Genomic DNA, 8,991 nt, shown 5'->3' with positions numbered 1-8,991 from the left:
GAAGGTATCATCCTGGTAAAGAAAGTAGAAAAGAAAACTATACCTGGATTTTGACCATTTATCTGGATTCACCACAGAATGAATCCTGGTTCTTCTCTGGGTCATGTTCCACCCATCCACCAAAGGTCCTAGAAATCTGTGAAGAAGAGATTTGTGTGACCGATGTGGTTGATTTTCACATGAACACTCATCAGTAATAATAAAATAATATAGCACTAAAAGGTCCCTTATTTTATATATTTTCCTGGCGATAGTTCCAACTTGTGTGAGATTTCAAACTCAGGACTCGAGGTGGACGAAACTCAAACCTTCTAATTAAGTTAAAGTAGTAAAACTGCAAAGTTAGATGTAAAAGTCCTGAAAGAAAAACGCCACCTCAGTTGAACTACATATGAATGAGCACCAAATTATACTTGAAATTAAAACTACTCATTGTGCTTAATGACAAGTTTCTGAATAGCCTGTAAAATGACTGGACTGTGACTAATGTATTAATATTGTTCTCAGTGGCTTTTTCTATGAAATACAGTAACTCTTAATTCAAGATGTGAGATAAGTGAATACACGGGTGTAGAAGTACCAAAAAATGGAAGTACTCAAGTACATGACTTGAGTAATTGTACTTAGTTACTCTCCTGCCCTGAGATTAAAGCTCCGCTGTCCCAGTTTCCCTCAAATCTCCATGAAAACTGACTCGAGCTCCAGTAGATTCAACCAGTTTGATTCAAATGGAAACTTTCTGTTTGGTTAACGAGCGTTTAAAGGTGGGCTACTACTGCCCTCTTCTGTCGATTTCAGGTCACTGCAGGGGAAGCTCCTGGAGTAGTTTTCTGCAGAAGACACTCAAAGGATATATTACATGTAGATATAGATATGTACAACCTTTCAAACTACAGAGGCAAGGGAGATGCATGTTGATTATTCTACAGTTGCTGCAGAGCGATCATCGTTTTTGTAAGAATTCCATCTCTGCACCTTTTCCCTCTGAATAAAAATCATTTTTGTCGGGTTGCCTCAGCCGGTGTGTTGCTGTTGTTCTTGCTGGTTCAGTGTTGGGACAGAGAGGATTTTCCTGCCAGCACACGGAGCTTAAGCCGATTCCTCAGGCACGTCTGTGCAGGGACAAACGAGTTCTTCTGTGATTTCAATCCTCATTCGCATGAATATAAAGAAACCCACAAAAACCAAAACACAGCCTCTGCAAAGTGAAAGGATCCAGAATTTATCTGTGAATGTTCAGAAAAGCATCGCAGAGATTGAAGATTTTCACTGAATCATCTCAAACAAAGAGCTTTTGGTGTTTTTTCCTTTTCTGCTTTAGATTCAAAATACAAAAAAGTATGAAAAGATACGACTGTTTTCATGAGTGTGAAATAAATATACACAGAATTGCATGTATCTGGAGCCAGTGTACAAGCTGCAGTTGTTCTTCTTCCTTTTCATTATCTCTCCAGAATTACTCACCCCTGTATTTTGTTTCATGAAATGGCCACAATACAGAATTTCTTTCCTTGTCCTGCCACAAAAAAAGTCTCCTAATGGCCAATTAGACTAACAGCCCAGTGTTCTGCCTTGTCATTTCCACAACACACTGAAACGTGCACACAATGTCCCCACGGGCAGATGAGAGGATTTCTAAATTGTACTTCCAGTAATGTATCTCCTTTATTTGAGTCTGGAGGAGGACAAATTGCCCGGATCAGACCGGTGACTCACCGCATTGGAGCAAGTCGCTGTTCTCGCCAATGAGATGAAAAATGCTCCTGAAGAATGTATATCTGTGAGCGATGCTCCAAAGGTTTCCTCCTGTTTGTGGTTCCCCATCCACGACACAGGTCGTTGTCTTATATCCGCTGAACATCTGCATTTATCAGCCATGAAAACATGAAGCTGTTTGCTTTCTTTTATTGTTTTTATCTGTTTAAAACCTCGTCGGAAAGCTGCTGTTGTTGAAGAACAAACTTTTTAAAGTCAAGACAAGAATCTGTAGCTTTTCAATGAGGTATTTTTAAAATGAAGGTCCAATAACATTGATATAGGTTTTGTGATTATTTCACTTATTTATAGTTTATAATATAATCATGAAGCCATTTGTCTTCGTTCCATTGATGTTTGAATCATGTTCAGGACATTTAAAGTTAATTTCTTATTCAATTTAAAATGAAGTCAACAAACTAAACATCCCATTTCAGAGAAAGAAGTAGTTATCTTGACGTATATATCATATTTAAATCTAATATATGTATTACAGATTTTAGTTTGTCACTTTTAAATGATTTAATTTTGTTATAATGAGAAAAGATTGAGATAAATGGCCACACAAATATCTGTAGGTGAGATTCTGTTTAATTTAATTGTATGTACAGTATCTACGTCTGACCACTAGATGGTGCTAGTTATTTTATGTTTTGTACTGTGTTGACACTTCCTCCTTTGAATCAGTGTGAACTTTTTATGTTGTGTAAAGGTCAACACAAGTTTCACAGCTGCACGTCACAGCTGGACGCATGGAAGTGACGAGGGATAAGACTTGTAATGTGTTGATTTGTTATTATTATTGTTTCTGCCAAGTTGTGTCTGTTTATTGGTTTATTTGTATGTTTGTCAGCAGGATTACGTCAAAACCACTGAATTCTGGTGTGAATGTGGATTAATGGGGTTGATCCAGGTTATTTTATTTTATTTTATTATTTTTTTGCTGACAAATAAATGTACATACTTGGCAGAGGCTGAATCAAAAACCTGAATTTGGTGCCGTGTAATTTCTGGGTCCAGAATTGCAGTGTGTCTCTAGTGTGATTCTTGAGAAGAACCTCTTAAATATACCATCACTTAAATGCACATGGGAAACAAACACTGAAAATCTTTGCCAGACTCACGGACGTTCATTTCTGCCTCTGTTTAGTCTCGGCAGGGGCGAGTTCCTTGTGATCTGCGATGTTAAACCGTAGTGAGACAGAAACATGTTGTCATTCAAGTGCACATGAAGCAGTAAAGACATCTGTAGGAAGAGAAATCAGTGGAATGACCCGACTGAGAGTTCGTCTGCATGCGATACAGGAATTTAGTCTTTTCTGTTATTATTCTATACGTGAACATGATGGGAGTTTGACGTGACCGAGGTGCGATTGCTGCGTGGGATTGAGAAAAACAAACAAGCTTCAAGTACAGGCCGTGACTGAGGGGTCTGGAGCCGACCACATGCACCTCCAAAACTTAAATATTTAGTTTAGTCGTCTGACTCAGCCGATTAATCTTCTCAAATGAGAGCGTGGTCAAACAAACCAGGATGGATACCCAACGAAGTCCGCCCCTCAACGTGTGTGTAAGTGTGCGTCGAGTTGTGAGGGAGCTTTCTGCAAAGGTCGTCCAAACACCGACTTCCACTCCACCGAGGAGAATACAGCTACATGTGTTTCATCGAAATATTTCAGGGGTGAGAATAATAAAAAAAATCTGCTGTGTTTATAACCTCGGTCAAAATATAGGCAGGTTTTTGAAAGGTGTTTGAAATTATCCATCAAGTCCAAGTCAAGGTCTGGGACTCATAAATTACAATTAATGAGTCTGGCAGTTTTTTTTTTTTTTTCTACAGTCATCTCAGTCATTTTTCAGCTGAGCAAAGCACATTTAAGTGAGGGGATAACAGGGGCACATTAGGGGCCTTCACCCCCCCCCCTCTCATGTTGAGTGGTTGGACGAAGCCTATCTATCTATCTATCTATCTATCCTTCTATCTATCTATCTATCTATATCTATCTATCTATCTATCTATCTATCTATCTATCTATCTATCTATCCATCTATCTATCTATCTATCTATCTATCTATCTATCTATCTATCTATCTATCTATCTATCTATCTATTTTCATCACATTTTTCATGCCTTACTTTACTTTACTATAATCTCGATTAGTCACCTAGCCGCTGTATTCACAAAAGCACAAGAATAAAAGACAAAGAGTGAAATATATCTACCTACTAATTCCACAAACGTCTGATCTCCGTCATACCAACAGCGTTGATAGACTAACTTCCTGTTTAGCAAGTTTTCTTCAAAGTATAAGCACAACGTTCATTTTGTTGCTCTTCATATCGAACTGAATCACCGAGCTTTTATTTTGAAATGTCACAAACTTGGGTCTGGGGATTGTGTTGATAGTTTTGAACATGAACAGTAATAAAGCAAATTCAGTTTCACTGTATGCAAAAAAAACATTGACTATTAAAATCCTCATGGCAGATAAACCAGGTAGGATGAACACAACATGTTCTAACTTCCCTCTTCACCATAGACTTCATATAAAAAACTAAATGCGCTGCACACAAACAATAAGAAAGTTGGGGTCCATCGTAGAACTGATCGAGGAGTGGCTCACTAATAAAGAGGAATATTTCCAAAATGGCTCCGCAGCATCAACACAGGCCGAACAAACATTACGTTTCAAACAAAGTTAAAAGTTATAATAGATAGAATTCTGTTTGTTTGTAATCTAAGGATTCGAACGCGATATGGACGATGCATCTTCATTTTAAAGTCACTGACAAAAGGGGTGAGACACGTTTGACCTTTTCTTTGGTTGGAATGAGTCCAAAGCAAAGCCGGGTTCAGACGTAACACACGGTACAGTGTGGCCTTGGATCGTGGCGTGCTGAGGAATGCATGGAGTAGTGCTGGATGTGATTATAATAATGGCACTTGGTAATGTGGTGGGCGCTGGTATGTTGGATATAAAGAGCTGCCTGTCGCCCCTGTTTAAGTCAACACTAGAGTGTGAAGCCTTTTGATTTTTTTACTACTTTCAAGCAGTGTTGGTGTTTCTGAAAAACCTGCTTCTTTGGCCTGTGACTGGACGGATTGTTCTCGGCCTTAAGTGTTTTGTTTTGCAGGGAGTTTTGGCGTCGGGGTTAAATTTCCGGACCAAAACGTGTGTGAAATAAAAAGGTTGTTGCCAGGAGAGACCTCCCGTATTAAAAAAAAGCTGTTAAAACACTTGTTGTGTTGGAGATATCGAATGATTAGACAGTGAATGTCTCAGGAATGTAAGGTCGCAGAGTCCTGACATTCTACAGCTTCACTGACACAACACATCCGCTCTGCCACAACAGAAATACACAATTCCGCTCAGTTTCCTCCAACCGTTTCCTGCTGTCAGTCGAAGGGTGCAGGCCGACACCCTCCTCTTCCTCCCTCGCAGGGTGGAGAGGGTCAGCTTCCTTCCCCGGGAGGAAGCTTGGATGGCGCGAGCGTGGGGAGGGGGGGGCCCGTGGCGTGCTCCATCTTTTGCCCTGGGAGGAGGTGGTAGCCCGGAGGAGTCCCGATATATTTACACAAAACACGGGCGTGCCCTGGCACATTCTCTCCCTCTGACTGAAAAAAGCTGGGGTGGGGATTTCAAAACGTTAGGAAATGGACTGGACGGATGCTGCACCGCTCCATCATCTGCACCTCCCTTTTCCCTCTGGCGTTTATTTTTTTCACGTGTATGTGTGTGTGGCTGAACCGAACCGCGGAGGTCTTCCAATGATTTGGGCCAAAGCTTCCGGATTTGAGGGGCTACGCTCCTAAAGCCTCGTGTGGACTTGACTCCAGCTCAGAGGAGCCTGATATCCTCGGCTCTGGCATCGCTCCACATTCTGCATCCAGCGCGTTCCCGATTTTTTAATTAACGTCAGCTTACGACTGCTGAGATGCTGCATAACTGTACAGTCTTTTAGTATTTGCAAATGCCGAGGAGCGGTTCAGCCGTTGCTTGGGTGCGACGTAATGAAATACAAAGCATGTAGTAACTGTAAAAGAGGCATTTTCTGCAAAGAGGACAAAAGGGGACACAAAGGTAAAACGGTCGTCTGCTTCACAAGTAGTGAAAGCGATCCACGAGACAGACTGTCGCCAGAGCAGAGATTCACGGGAAAGGTCAAGTACTGAAGACGCTAAATCAAATTGCTGAGATAATAGCCTAAAAGGCCGATATCTCCATTTCGCCATCGTTACACTGTCGAACGTGAGACGGCGAGAAAGAGACGCTGAAATCCCAGAGTCTCACGGGTTAATCCCACACATCTGTGACCTGCCCCTGCATTCTGGAGCACTTGAGAAGTCGGTCCTCGGTGCTGCTCTCAGGGATTTCCTGTAGGATGTGGTGCTGAATCACTGGGTTTGCCCCTGGAAGTCATTCCATCTAAAGGAGGGCTGAGTGTATGTGGATGACGAGGCCGGAACTTAATGGGATTTCTTTTTCATCCTCCTCCACAAGGGTTCAGGGGCTTAAAATTCATACGGGAATAAATACACGGCAAATCAAATCCAAAGGTGTAGTGTTGTGTAGAAGACAGAGAATTCTTTCTGACTTTGCCGTCTATTGTATTTCTGCATCAGAACCTTGAAAATGGAGCATTAATGACCGTTTATAGGCTTGATTCATAATCCCTGACATTTACTCAGCAAGCCAAGCCGGCCCCACGTTGACTGACAGCCCCTGGCGGATTAAAGAGCCATTAAGCCACAGCCAGCAACCCCTGGCTGGCAAATCCCAGCCGTGCATCACCAGAGGACTGCAGGCTCCTCGCGTGGTTTGCCATAGCGATGGAAAAAGTGCGGTCACTAAGTGCAAAGTGGCAGTAAAAGACGTTTAGACGCTGGAAAGTTGGTGCAGAACGGGAAGCCTTGCAAGCGAGCGTGGAAGAGTGAGGTTTTTACTGCAGAGGACGGCCGCCAGGTAATGAGCTCAGACATTGATCCGGCCTCAGAGGGATTAACATTCTGCTAAGGATGTTTATGCTTTGTTGGTTTGAATAAGCAGTCAACAAATACTCAAAATTCTATTATATAATCAAATTGAGAAGAAAATAACACAGACATTTGATTGTGGAAGTTAATATTTGACCGCGTGACATAAATTCAACAACAAATAAATAGTGGGAGACGGTTCACATGCAAAGATTTGCTCTCCAAGAAATCTAACAAGTGCTCTTACATAATACTTGCATACTTGCAAAATATCATGGAAAAGTTGTATGCAAGCTATGCTAAGCTACAGTTAGCCTTTCATTGCAGCAGTGGAAACCTCACGGCACAAACAGGAACTCAAATTAACATGGCCTCACTCACTATTTCTATATACAAATGGCATTTGAGCGCAGGATCAGAATAGAGTTTCTCAAAAAGAAATCCGAACCCCTCCTTTAAACTGATTGAGTCGTTGCAGCGAAGGCGTAGATGTGACCTTTGACAACATAAACAGGTCCTATACTTGAACTGAATAATGCGTCTGCATGTGACGCATATTTGCATAAATCCAGGATCACATTCCAGCGGCTGTGAATATGCAGGCGGCATAAATCCTGATGACTCTGACTGTTCGGTCTACCTGTCTGATTTCCTGTCGCCTGCTCGCCGCTGCACGTAGAAGCACATGATCAACGCAAACACACACCAGCGTCCTCTTCGTATTATTTAGGCGGCGAACCTCGTGGCTTGCAATAAAACCACACAGTGAATTTCGGACATGTTTGGGGGGTGTATTTATAAATTGCGAGCCCACCCAGCCTGGAATGCTTCGGATGCTTTGGGTGTTACCAGAACTGGCACCAGTAAAGTCCAGCAGCATTCCTGGAGGCATCAGCGTTACAGCGAGCGATGAAAACATCTTGCAACATCTTGTTTAGGCCTCGTTTATTGCTAGAAACATATTCTATTGTATTCAAATCAGCAGTTGGGATGTGGAGGTTCGTGTTATTGACATTTAAAGTGTGTCTGCAGCGTGGACTGATGTGAGTATATGTCAGGTCACCACCTTCCTCTTTAGCAAACAGCTCTTATTTCAAACACACACAGACTTTCCATTCCTCCGGCCGCGGTTTCAAATAAAAACATCCACTGCACTTATTTTTAGTGGCGTGACACTTCATCAGAAACACACTCTCTGCAGCACGATGATGGGAAACCAGTTATAAAGACGTTTGGGGAACTCAGTGAGGAACGTTACAGGAGCTGTCGTCTGAGCAGCCGTCGCACCGTCCTGGCACAAATCTCAATTTTCTAAAGAAATCAAATTTTTAATCAGATCAGGCTTCCAGATGTGTGGCTTCGTAAATTACTTACCTCATTACGGGGAAATATCCGCAGAGCCGGACCAATCAGAACATGTGTTTGATATATAATCATTATATTTGACTTTTAAGGGATTAGTTTGACATTTAGGGAAATCAAAGTTTTTTAGACCATTGATTTGAGTTGAATAAGAAAATGTATTCCACTAACTTATGGTGCTATAGAGCCAGAGGACAGTTAGCTTAGATATGTTTAGCGTAGCATAGGAGAAGAGGCGACATATCAGGGGATGGAGCTGGTGTATTATCGAGAGTCTCAGCTGTCAATCATGATGTTTCACACCGTTTTTACTGCATCAAATAAGTAATTAAAACCAAACTTACCTGACACTTGACTTGGACTATTTTTGTTTTGTCCATGTCCCATCCACTGACATGGAGGAGACAGGGTTGATAACCTATCCTGCAGCCAGACATTGAGATGCTTTGGCTTCACGTTTGGGAACAATCTATGCCTCAAATCAAAAAGTAGAGAAACAAATGAAAAACGTATGAAAAAGACTTTGGGAGAATGTCATCAACGGCGACGAAGAGAGAGGCACTAATTTAAATTTGCATTTGCAACAACCTAACAAGGCCAAAAGTAATAATGCGGCGTGGAAACAGTTGAGTGATCCAATTACGCTTTGGCTAAAACCGAAGTTTGGCATCAACTGCAACTCAGGAAACTTTTATATAAAACTGCGTCATGTGACGTGCAGTACGAGAGCATTACACACAGCGTCGCTCAGGATTCACTCCCTCTCCTCTGTTTTATGAGTCGAGGAAAAGCAAGACCAGGATTTAGACTCAGGAAATTAGATCTTAAAGGGCAAATGTTCTTTGTCCTTTATATTCAGTTCGAACAACAACAACAGCAAGTCAGGAATAAAAAGGCC

This window comes from Hippoglossus stenolepis, chromosome 21, assembly GCF_022539355.2.
Source record: "Hippoglossus stenolepis isolate QCI-W04-F060 chromosome 21, HSTE1.2, whole genome shotgun sequence".
Taxonomy (NCBI): domain Eukaryota; kingdom Metazoa; phylum Chordata; class Actinopteri; order Pleuronectiformes; family Pleuronectidae; genus Hippoglossus; species Hippoglossus stenolepis.
This window is presented reverse-complemented; position numbering follows the sequence as displayed.